Consider the following 13,329-nt stretch of genomic DNA (forward strand, 5'->3'; position numbering starts at 1 on the left):
CATTTTCGCATTCGGGGGCGTGGTTTTCTTTCTCTCCTCTTCCCATTGGCTGGAATGTAAAATTCCAGCCAATGGGAAGAGGAGAGAAAGAAAAGAACGGACAGAGTGATGCCCCTCTCCTCCAATGGCTGGCCTCCGTTTAGGAAGCCAGCCAATGGAGAAGAGGGGCGGGTTCAAGCCACCATACTGAAAAACAAAATTTCTCGCCAGCGAGACTGTGCAAGCGCAGCCTACGCAGGCCGAGACCTAAAAAGGAGTACAGCACTGCCGAGGATCACACAGGAAGTCAGAAGAGAAAAGGGATCCAAAGGAGAAGCCTGCACAAGTGAACAAGATGGCTAAGACTCAGAAGGGAAGGGCACTCACGAGGCAATTTAGCATTCAGACTAATTACACCCAGGACGAACGTGCAAGACATATATATAAAACAACATTAACAATAAAGGCAATGTGGGGTAAATCACTCTGGAACTCCACACAGTAAGCTCAGTAAGTTCTTCACCCACAATTGCTGTTACAGATACTGACTGCAAATATCCACTTATAGGATATGCATGCAAAGGCAGGGTCTGTGGAGCTGATACCTATGGTGATGTTATAAATGTAACTCAAAGACAATACTCACAGTGAACAAGAAACACCACCTAGATAGTCAGCTGTGCCCACGGATCCTGGCAATCAAACAGGAACATGCTGTGGAAATCACAGAAATGACCGTTAGCATAAGCTAAAGCCATTTTGTTTGTGGAATCCATTTGCATTAGCCATGTCTTATCCATGTGCTTCTGCCATCTTCACTGTTGCCTGCCTTTCTATTCTGCTTGAGTCATCAATTGTAGTTAACTCCTTCAGTACTGAGCCAGAGCACTGTGTAAGCTCAGAAAGGCATGTAGTTGCTAGAATGCACCTGTCTTGGAATGTAACAGTCAGGCTGTTTCAACTGACATAAGCAGTTATATCTCCCCTCCCACTCTGCTGAAAAAGTGGTTTCTATCTGCCCATGTTAGTTGATAGCTATTCTCGTGTATGTCTGTACCGACTATTTGAGTTTCCATGCTTACTGTGCAACAAACAGGGTTATATAAGACCCTTGGTTTCTGTATTCCTTGAACTACCTCATACCGTGCCAGAGGGTGTTGTATTGATGTAGTCCCACTCATGAGTGATTAATAAACTTGTTATTTGATATTCCAACTTCAGTGCCAATTTCTATTTTGTTGGTTTAAGTACCAGTGGACAGATTAAGGGTGAACCCCTGCACCAGTGAGCCCCTAAAAAGGCTCATTTCCACAATGCAAGGCAGTAACAGCAAGAGGGTAGGACTAAATACAAGCACAATAGACAAGGAGCTAGCAAGGAGGAGTGCTTATCAGGAAAGGAAGGAAATCACAGGGCACATTTGGCAGAAAGCACGTAACAAACATACAAGATAATAGAAGCAAGACGGCAGGAATAGAAAGAGTGTGAACTAGGAATTGGAACCAAGGAAATGGGAAGAAAAGCAGGGACTGGATAAGGATATACAGAAGGGGAGGCTACAAGGGTATACTAGCATATAGTTGAATAGGAGTCAAGAAAACACAGTAGCCTGGAAGGCTGTGCTGGAGCAGAAAAAAGAATTGAGCAAGAGCTTAAAAGCCAAGGTAGCACTGCAGGCAGTGGTAGTTCAGGAACAAGGGGAACTGCTACAGCTCAGGAACAATGAATGCTAAGGCTCAGGAGTCAAGTTAGCGCTGCAGGCAGTGCTAATTCAGGAACAAGGAAAACAGCAGAAGGTCAGGAACAAGGAAACACTGGAAACAAGGATAGCAAAAGCTCGGGGAGCACTGGAAACAAGGGTTGGTCTCCCTTGTACAGCTAAAATGACCAACCATGGCCTGAAGGGAGCTGGGGCTTAAAGGAGCTCACAGTAATCACATGCATCGGGTGTGAGCAGGCCAGCAGCATCAAGCCGCTGCAGGTGAGCTGAATTCCTCTACCCATCCTTGGCCTGCAAGGGTGGAGGCGAAGCTGTGCGCAGGGAATTCTAGGTAACAGAGTGTCAAACATTAGCAGGCTGGCTTCAAGCATGAGCAGGCTGGCTTTCACAATACCCGGCATGGATTGGGAATGGATGTCAATTCCCATTTAGTGACCAAATGGATGGAAGTCAAGATATGCATGCAGGGGAGTATCTGGAAACTTATTAGAACACAGGAAAGTGACACTATGCACCCCTCTAGTGATGGGCACGAACAAGAGTGCAGGGAGCGAATCGTGACACCCTGTTGGCACGTTCTGCCTACCAAGCCCTGCTCACCATGAGCACTACTGTAAAGTGCAAAGGGCTGCCTGCCTGAATTCACACATTGAATTGCAAGCATAACACTGTATAGAAAGATTCTAGACCTGCCAACCAAGCTACCCCTGCAGCAGCACAAACTGCTACTGCGGCTGCTACTGCCTTTGCAATTTGCCATGCTTCTGCCCTCTGAGGTGCACCTGTTGCTGCTTCTCAGCTGTACAGATCTCACGGTAACCCTCTTGCTGCCTGCATCTACGGCCTATGATCCTGGGTGTTGGAAGCTTCCCAACTACCAATTCTGGCTTGTCATGTTTCCCGAATCCCCAAAAATGTGTCATCTGCCGGGCAGCCAGACGAGCTGTGTGATAAGGGGAAACTCTGCCAGACTTCTGCTTGTGAGCAGGACTATGGGGCCAAGGCCTGCTAATCTCTCTGCTGGATGAGGGATATCACCCTCATCCAGCAGAGGACCACCTACTCTAGAGTTTGGTGCACCAGTGCCTGCCTGCTTGCCAATACCAGAGTGCCCTGTGAGGAAGAGGAGAGCATTGGGGAGAGCAAAGTCCAAGGGGGAGCTCTACCATGAGGACTCCCTGTGTGAGGTATGGGGATTGGGCTGTGCAACAATTGGGCCGTTGCCTGTGTGCAGGATTGTTTTCGGCAACCTCCGTATGCCAGGAGAGGGCAGCTGTAGAATGAGCCATGTGTTGAGTGCTGAGCTGCAGGGACACCATCTACTTTGTTGCCACCGGTAAAATACCATTTCAAGGAGTGCCAAGACTTGTGACCATTTGGGCCACAGAGCTGAGGCTAGAAGAGCCTGTACCCAGATAACCAGGTACTGCAGCAACCCCATGTGCCAGGAAGGGGAGTTGGTATCAGTGTTGGTAAAGGATTCAGGCCTCTGCCCAAAGGAGAGATGGAAGCTACGACCAACGGGTTGGACCCACACTGAGAGGGATCTGCCCTGACACACCGCAGAGGACTGCCGGAGATACCGAGGATGACATTGCATCCTTGCTCACTCTAGTCAGGAGCTGACAAAAGAATTCCCGCCCCCCTTTTAACAAAGTCAACTTACCACGTCTTCGCGAGCAGGGAGCTGCTCCGACATCTGAGAGACCTCCAGCAGCGCCGCTCAGGATAGAGACCCTATTCCACCAGGAGCTGCTGCATGAGCTGCAAGCAGCCCAGCTTCGCCGAACTGAGCTGGGCTTGTGGTTTTGTGTTGAAGGCGACTGCTGCATCATTGAACTCTTCCATGCTGCGAGAACGGTTAGGACGTGAATTTGCTTTTGAGCCATGAGGGACTTGCTGCTAACGCTGCTGTGTCACAATAGATACTTTTGGCTAAATTCCTAAAGAGTTAAAGGGAGAACTCTGGAGTACGGCCTAATCGTTTGAATTACCTGATGCGCCCACCAGTGAATGGGGAATAACCAACACATGCTGTTCACAGAAGGGTGCGACTAGGAATTGCCTGACAACTACTAGAGCCCCAACCTTAAGGGAGATTGTGTTGTTGCTTCTGAATTTCATTCTTCGCTGCATGTATAGAGTTAGAAATAAAATCCTAATTTTCTTATGAAAGCAAGTATTTGGCTGGACATTGATTTATTGTTGGTACTTTTTGAACTTTGATTTATGAGTCATTTTCACTGACGTGTATCTCCCCCCATAGGGAGCCTTGACTGCTCGACCACATCTACCACTGAGAGTCAAGTGCAGAAGGGGTACTTGTCCAATTGACTGGGATTCATAGTAGGTCAGGCCCCAGGATATCAGGACTAAAAGGCCTCAACTCCCACAGTTGGGCCCAGTAAGCCATGTGAGCCCCGTGGCCCTCTGAAAGGGGTTCTGATACTTCATAAGTCACACAACCTTGAACATCATCCGATCCATAACAGATTGCCCAGAGTGATTTCTGAAATCGCTCATTTCCCTGCCATTCTGTTTCCTATTTACGGAGTAAGATTGTCCATCTACGAAATCCAAAAACAAGTCAAAGTGTTGTAAGAGGTACCAGACTCTTCTGCAAATGCCCTTGGTTGATCTTATGGATCTAAGGATCCAATAAGACGAATCTTGATTTTGTACTGGCTGCCAAAGGTGGGGTTTGTGCAATCATAGGCTCTGAATGTTGCACTTTTATATCTAACATCGCTTTAGGCATACATGAGCAGATTGATACAATATACTCTAGTGTTAAGAGCTTACCCAAGTTATATGTATATGTTTATAGGTTAGTGTTAACCCTTCACTCACCTGAAATCCAGGTTGTTCAACTTGAGAGATGAGGCGTTATTTCTCTTCTGCCCCTAAAAACCTATACCTGCCCGACTGAATTCACAACGCAGTCTGACAAGAATAGATCTCCAGGGGAAGGGGGATAATGGGACAAAATAATAAACAAAAGAAACACTCCACTGGTTTCAACTTCACTTGACGCCACTCTTTTCTTTTGTACAGCGTTTCAGGTACTCTTGCGTCTGTGAGCTGACATCTATTTAAAAACACAGATGAAACATATTAACTTATATTCATAGACTAGTCTTATTCTGTCTATCTATTAAACATTATCATTAGGGAAAATACCTTTCAGTGGTTGTGGTTATTTTCACCAGAACAATGTTTGTTAAAGAATGCAGCCTAAACTATATTTCCGAGTAGATCTGCAGAGATATAAAAGAATAATATTCACTATAAGACCAAATCCTTGCTCATAGTATAATGTGCTTCTTGTTTCTAACTTACTAATAACATTCTTCAATACCAATATATAGCGTTTGTTAAAACATATGAATGAGTCTAGAAATGTTTTTTAATTGTTGTCCTCTTCTCTTGGTCTTATTTCATTATAGGCACAGCTGCTGCCCTTCATTGCACCAAAGAGTTGAGAAAAGTTCCTGAAATCCAAGGTGAGTATTCGTAAATGTATATTTATTCTCAAAGATCGTTTTTCATTTATGCGTGCTAAAACGATGACAGCGTCTTGCCTTTAAAACCCTTGAATCGCTTTTGGTTGACAAAGTGCAGTGAATCCAAACTCGAGTAATTATAAAATCAAGTTCGTAAATACCTCAATCCCTTTGAAAGCGGTTGCGATCATGCACGCGATAACCTTACTTGAACTTCTCTTTTGTTTTGTGTTTCAGGTCGTAGCAGAAAGGTATCGGGACCGGAAAGAGGAATCACCGCGTTGACGTAGCAATGGAGACCCAAACAGGAATGGAAGCACCGAAGAAGAGATCCGCTCGCTGCAGGAAGGATGCGGAGATGAGACTGGAATCCAGGTGAGGAAGAGGGCTAACGAGCACAAGCACAAGTAATTGGGTTTCAAGGGCTTTTATAGAGTTCTTGAAGGGTAGGGTTCTTCAGTTGGAGAGGGAAGAGAAATGTGGCTCACATATTTTAACTACTTAACCAGACAGGTGCAGTTTATGAAAATTAGTTCATGGCTTGACAGCGTGACCTTTAAACAAATGCACCCTGAACTCTCATATTAGAAACTAGCACAGGCAAGTGCAATGTTTGTAACCAGACTATAGTACAGGTGACTGGGGCAACATAAAACAAGCATAAGTAAATACAATGATCCACTAAGCTTTTAGTACAAACAATGGAGCCTTACTGATATTCTGGAATTAGACAAAGGCAATTGTAACAACTATTTCACAAAGTACACAACCATAGCATGATTATAAGATGTGAGGCTGAGCTATGTTCCTTGTACAAACCCTAACAGTTAGTCAGAGCTGTAATTTAGAGTGAGTTGAAGAAAAATTCAGTATTCTTTTTGAAACAGTTTTAAAGAAAAATCTATTCATTTAAAATATGTTGATTTTTACTTTATTATAGCAAATCTTAATTTGACTAACTCTAAAATATATTTTACAGAGAGAGGTGAGGCAAAAGAATAGGCCCGGCTCTGCGTAGCTTGAAGGAAACCAATATGGACTTATTGCTTTCACTGAAACTATCACTAAAGGGCAGAATTGCCCTGATTAATATAGTGCCCGCTCAAGACTGTGTGTACATCATTATGTTTTATCATGTATATACTGTAGTTCCGTGAACCATAATGTAATAATAATAATAATAGCAAAAGTCAATAAAGTTGTTTTCTAAATGCATTTGAGAAGTCCATTAAAATAAGGGTATGCTGTGGTCCTGGATATTGAGAAATCCTCCTTTGATATTTAGTAGCATTGAGGGATCTATTTCTGAGGGGGGCATTGGATTCCAAGTGAGAGGAAAGTTGAGTGACAACTGTTTCAAGAGCCTTTGCAACTAATGACAGACCTGTCAAGGTACAGTAGTGTAGAGGATTTCGGGTCTGCCACTGTGTTTCATTATTGTGTGTCTGAAAGGTTGAGGGATTTACCAGCTTGAATGGTGATATAAATTAGCCTGGTGGTGAGAGGTAGCTGTGGAGTGAGACCCAGGTTTACAACTTTTGCTTTAAAGATGTCCTACGAAGGTACATCATTTTTGGAGGCCCTCTGAATTCATCCTCAGTGACTGGAGTAAACTCAAGCAGTGGAAACACAACAACATGATGGATGGAGTGCTGAAACTTTTCAACCACTCACCTCCAGTCAAGAGTTCTGGGTTTAATCCTTCGTTCTTTTACTCACCACGCCACCCTACTTTGGACCCAGCCATACGCAAATCAGCCTTGAACAGATGATGGAGGGAATGCTGAATAAATCAAACATTCACACCCAGTCACAGATCTGGCTTTAATCCATCGTTTCTTTGCTTACCATGCCACCCCAGTTCAGACCCAGCCATATGCAAATCAGTCTTGACCCTGCTCAACATGGGAACAGTCCAGCCCGAACTGCCTGGCCAGATCCTCCCTGGACCAGAAACAAGCATCCTGGGACCAGCCAGGCTAGTTTGAATCCAGTGGAACAGTGAGCAGTGGGGTTGAACAGCCATGTTCTGGCAAGAGAGGGTTGACATGTCATTGTGCAGTGGAGCTATTCTCTCTTAAGGCGGCAATGGTATAAGTGAAGAGGTGGGTCATGCCATGAGGTTTATTGTTTTTTTTAAAAAGCCTGTTTAGCTCTGTGTGAATCAGTGGGACATCTGTTGGCGTTGTTCGATAGTTGGAATGTCACCTACATTTGTACTTGGTGCATATGGAACTCTAGGCTTTGGTGATCGGCAAATATGTGTGTGTAAGTGTGTAATTCTGTGAAAGATGTACACGTAGTAGGCATGTCGGATTCACTGAAGGATGTGGAAGCGCAGGTATCTGAAAGTCGTATGAACATATATGTTGTTGTCGTGTGCCATAGCCAGTGAGGCGTACACAGGCACTGTTGTGGAGTTGTACAGATGTCATACAGATGCGTAATTCAAGTGTGTTTAAAGGTTGAGCGAGCTTTTGAATGTAGGAGGGATTTGCACGTTGTTGTAGGCTGCTGCCCATGTGGAAGGGTCTGCATGCTCGGGTTCAGGGTGGCGGGTTGTGTGCAGTGGGTAGTCGAGTGTTGGATGCGGTGAGGGGTGGTCAAGAGTCTGATAGGCACACTCTCAATCCAAATAACTGATTAATATTCACCACTCAAATTTCTTTCATATTTCACTATACTAATTCACCACTAATCCTTCTGGGTTCTGGAGTAGCGTGCAACTCGCCAAGAAAGTGATTCAACACCCCATTAGGGGTAACAAGCGCCATATAAATGCAAACCTTTTTCCCCTCTTCTATCCCTCCGCTATCCTTCTCAATCCAAATAACTGACTAATATCCACCACTCAAATTACTTTCATATTTCACAATATTAATTCACCACTAATCCTTTATGGGTTCTGGAGTAGTGGGCTACTCACTGAAAAAAGCGCTTCAACATCCCATCAGGGGTAACAAGTGCTATATAAATGCAAACCTTTTTCCCTATTCTATCCCTCGGATATCCTTCTCAATCCACATAATCCGGTAAAACAAATTTGGCAGGAATGCACACTTACCAAGAATTTCTCCATTGGGGGAGGAGCCAAGCTCGCGACCGTGATGGCCGCGTTGTAGCTCGGCTCCGTCAACCTTCCTGCTTGAACTACCTATCCTGCGCCTTAACCTGCCCCGAGAAGTCTTATTTGATGGAATATGGAATTATGACGTTTTGCTGGCACTTACCGTCTGCTCTGGATGATCCTAGGTGCCGCGGATCTTGAGCTGTGCCCTTGTTCGCTTCGGAGCCTCCGGGGCGGGCGGGCCTGGGACTCGTCTGCGGCGCCCGGGCGGGGCGGAGCGCCGGGGCCAACCCCTTGGTGGAGGAGTGGGGTCGGCCGGACGGGCCACTGTGCGGTTGGACCGGTGGCGACTGACCGGGCCTGGTCTGGCTGTCCGGGGACCTGGTGGTGGAGCGCTGCCTTCCGCGGACGGGGGTTGACCGCATGGGCGACTCGTCTCCCCTTTGTTCTCCTGTCCGGCCATCTTGAAACCCTCCGCCCGGTCTTGGCGGGCGGCGCCTGTGGGTCGGTGGCGCCGGCTGCCTCAATATTCTGGTGGCCCGCCTTTCTGCCCTGGAGGTTCCATTGCTTGTCGCCGGCTGGATTTCATCGAGCCCCGCCGGTGGCCGGATTGGGGTCGGAGATTGCCGAGGCCTCGCCGGGCTAAAAAGATGGCGGCCTGCGCCCTGTATCTACGCCCAGTTGGAGATGGCGACATCGGCTGGCCGCACGGCACGTTTGCTGAATACCGTAAAGGTGAGCCTACAGTTGGCGACGTCTTCGCCGCCTTGTGTTCCTGGCGTGCTTCCATGACTGTACCTGTCGCTGGGCCGGATGGTGGTCTTTGTACCGGGCTCGTTGGGCCGTCCCCTGCGTGTGCGGTTCCACCGCTTCAGTGTGCTGCGGGGTCCTTCCTGGAAATTGAAGACACCGGGGCCACCGCTTGTTTGGACGTACAGATGCCTACTGCCTTGTATCGTCAGGAGTTCTTCCCTGTGGTGGATGTACTGGAGGGCCTCCAGCCGAGATCCGTCCGGGTCTGTCTCGCCGGGTCTCCCGGTGTTTTTTTGCCTCGACCTGCCGAGCGGAGATCCTGTAACTGTTTCACCGGGGCGACTTTTTCCCCTTGGTCGGCGGAGCTATGCATGAGTTGCCTGCTGCTGTTGCTGTCCTTTCTTGCTCATCCGGTCCGAAGCCGTTATGACTTGTGTGGTATATCGACGATTGGAATCCCTGCTTTTCACCTCTGGCCCCTCATGTTCTGGTTCTTTGTGCACTCTGTGCCTATGGCACTGGACAGACGAGGACAGGGGTGAGTTACACTTGTACCGCCGGACTATTACTTCGTGGCATGGCCGATGACCACCTTGCAGCTGTACGTGTATGATCGATTCCTCTTCATATTCCTGGTGCCTGTTTTTTGAAATGACTTCATCTTCTCGTGGGATCTAAAATGTGTTCGAACGGGGGGTTGGGAGCTGATAGTTTTGATTATGTGTCTCCTCTCCCACTAGAGATTATTTATTTATTTATTTATTTTTTCCTTCCTTTCCCCTTCCTCTCTTTTTGCCTATGTGGTTTCTTCCTTACTTTTTTGACTCTTTTATATTTCGGGTTTCCTGTTAGGGCGACAGGCACGCTGCTGGGGGGGTAGGCCGTAGCCTTCTGCAGGGGTGCAGGGTGGGGTGGGTGGGGGGGGGTCTGTATTTTTGTTTTTTCTTTGTTCTTGGTTCTATGGCTCTTATGTATCCTCTTTTCTGGACGCTGCGTCTACATGTTGGCCTCCTGGGGTGTTTTTGCCAGCGTGGGCCTCATGATCTCCCTGCCACCGATGTTCATTGTGCATCCACTAATCCTATTTCCTTCGGTTCCATAGGCTGGCCTTTTCTTTTGTATGCTTTGCTTGCCAGGGGGCGCATGCTGTAGTGCCGCGTTCTCTTTTCCCTGTTTTTTCTACCCTTTTTCTTGATGTCCTTTCCCCCTTTTTCCCCTTCTTTCTCCCTTTCTTTGGGTTGATGTAGCGGATGGCTCTTTGTATTGCAATCCTGACTTCCTTTTTATGTGTTGCTGCGTATTTTAGTAGTAACGGGTGGGCGTTGGGCAGTGGTTGGACTTGCTTGCAGATGTGGGACCTACGTTTTGCCCTTGCTATAATATAGCTGTTCTTTTTGAAATTCGCTGTGTATTGTTTTACTGCTTGCTGACGGCCCGCCACGGACTTTTGGACCCTAATAACTGCACTATTCCTGCTATTCACCCTATTGTATTATAAAATTAACCTTCACTTTTCCTACTCATGGTGGTTTCCTTGTGGCTTTCTGCCTCGCCTTGTTGCATCTGTTATATCGGAGATCCGCTGGAGCTTCTTTCCTGGCCTACGTGCTAATACAGTGTGGTGGCCGGCCCGATGGGTTGTAGGCCCGTATTTGTAAGCTACATCTGCACAATAAAGGTTTAAAAAAAAAAAAAAAAAGAATTTCTCCATTCACATTTCTCCAGGTAAAACCTGGTGAAATGGTGCAAAGATCGATTCTATTGGATACTTCTCATCTCCAGTACAAAACTCTTAACCTGGAGAGAATTCAGCACCTAAGAATTATCGATTTGTTTAGTATACAGGCTAAAGGAATTCTAATCTGATTAACTAACTACTTGTAATGATAGAGCTTTGTGACCTGTTGCATCCAAATTAGCTCCTGATTGGCTGGTCTTGATAGACATTAACCTCCGAATTTACTTTAGAAGGTCCCAGATTACCAATGGGTGTTCTGGTCTGCCTAATCGTTGCCTTAATAATGGTCCTCTACAATCATGTCTGTGGGCCGAAATGTCTAATTCCTCTGTTGACATTTGTCCTAGTGTGATCAAATCATTTATCCAGCCAGCAATGTCATGATACATAGCCTAAACACTATTACACTCTGTATTTATCGTTGCTGTGTGTTGTAACAAATCACTTTTGTAGTCTACAGGTGATGACTCTGTATTAAATATGTGTTGAAAGGCAATCCCCTTTGTCTAGGAATTGTGGCATTTACTACTTGGATCTTGCTACAAATTATGAATCATTCAGTGAATACGTAAAAGACCTTCCTTGGACCAAATTTCAAATAAACTTTAGTACATTTTGAGCTGTGCAAGGGATACAGACTTTGCCCTCTAATCTGAAAATGAAATTGAGCACGGCAGATAGGCATGATTAGTACTTCATCTCTGATTGATAAGGTGATATTACATAGGCTTAAACTCCAGTTAGCACCCATTTCAGTATTACAACCTTGGCACAAATTGTGCCCTGTGTGGATTTTTACCTTCTTGACTTTCAGTAGGTAAAACCTGGTGCAAAGTGGACAGGTAAATAACACGTGTGATATTTGTGCACCTCAGAATTTAGAATAATGTGCTACTAAATTGTTATTCCCCACTCAGAGGTGCACGGAAAGTACTCTGTTGCACATTTAAATAATACATACCAAAATTAGCACACTAAAGGCTAGATGTACGAAGCCTTTTTGAGGTTGCCAACGGTCCAATTCTGAGAATAGGGCCATTTGCAAACACAAAAAGGCATTTCCAAATGTACAAACCTCAATTTGTGATTAGGTAACCTGTTACCAAATCGCAATTTGGGTTTGCGAATCAATATGTGGGCGGGGCGTGTTGAGGGCATCCCTTCCAAATACTGATTCGCAATGGTATGTAAGAATGCTTTACCGTCAACTCAAAGTTGGTGATAATTATTTCGTAAATGAGAAAGGGAATGGTTGAAAATCGGAAAGGATAAAATATGTTATGTTACTTCTTGTATCCTCACAGTGTCATGCGGGAGGCAATATTCCCCATCTATTGGCTAAAAAGACTAACTGGCACATGCATCAAGATACGATTTTGCGAGTCCTTAATTGCGAATATTAAGGATTCGCAATTAAGGACTCGCAAAATCCTACGCATGTAGAAATCGCTATAATAATAGCGATTCCTACACATTCCATATTTGCGACTCGCACATTGCGAGTTGCAAATAAGGAATAACTTCACATTCATTCCTATGGGCCTACAGGCCCATAGGAATGAATGGGAAATTGCAAGCGCAATTTGCGAGTACCAATAGGTACTCACAAATTGCGCATGCAATTTTAGGGTGCAAGGGTGTCAAAATGACACCCTGTTGCACCCCTGGAATTGGCCTGTGCACATATGTTGTGCACACACATGCCCTAAGGGCATGTGTGTGCGCAACATTAAACTTTGAAAAATGCACAAAAGTGCTTTTTTCAAAGGTTTTGCAAATTACCATGAAGTTCAACTTCATGGTAATTTGCACCCCCTATTAGCGAAATCGCTAATTGTTTTACTTTAATGCATTGCATTTAAGGAATCTCTATGTGGGATTCCTTAAACGCAATCACAATTTAAGTAATCGCAATTTAGAGATTACTTAAATTGCGATTTTTACTTTTGGGATGATGCATCCCAAATGCAAAAATATCCGTCGCAAAGGGGCAGATTCTGAGAATCTGCCCGTTTGCAACCGTTTTTAGGTCTCGGGCCTAGCGTACACTGCGTAGCAGTGTTGCGCAGCCAATGTCCTTTTCTCTGGGTTTTGAAAATGGACCTGGAAATTCCACGCAGCTCGTGCGTGTTATTTCCTGGGTCCATTTTCATTGGCCTTTGTGTGCGTGTGTTTTTAAAACAGAACACGCAATAGGCCATGGGCAGTCACGTAGCTCCGCCCATGCCCTATTGGTGTCTGTTACGCGCACCAAAGGCCATATATCTTCAATCATTGCGGCCAGGCGCGGCCGCCATAATTGAAGACAAATGCTGGCAGTGGCGCGCGCCGTCTCCGACATGTCCGCTCCGCTCGCTGCAGCCTTTGTCTGCTGCTGTGGGCCACTCCGGTGCTCCGTCTCTGTTTTTTTTAGGTGCGCCCTATCTCTCCTACCTCCTCCCAACGCCTACCCTTATTACTGGCAACCCGAAATACCCCACTAGCCCAGGCCTGGAAGTGACTCGAGTGGCAAGCGAAGGGCCACAAGGTTTTCCAGAGATACCGGCCCCTTTATTCCCCTAAGAAACTT

This window comes from Lissotriton helveticus, chromosome 3_1 (genome assembly GCF_964261635.1).
Source record: "Lissotriton helveticus chromosome 3_1, aLisHel1.1, whole genome shotgun sequence".
Lineage (NCBI taxonomy): Eukaryota > Metazoa > Chordata > Amphibia > Caudata > Salamandridae > Lissotriton > Lissotriton helveticus.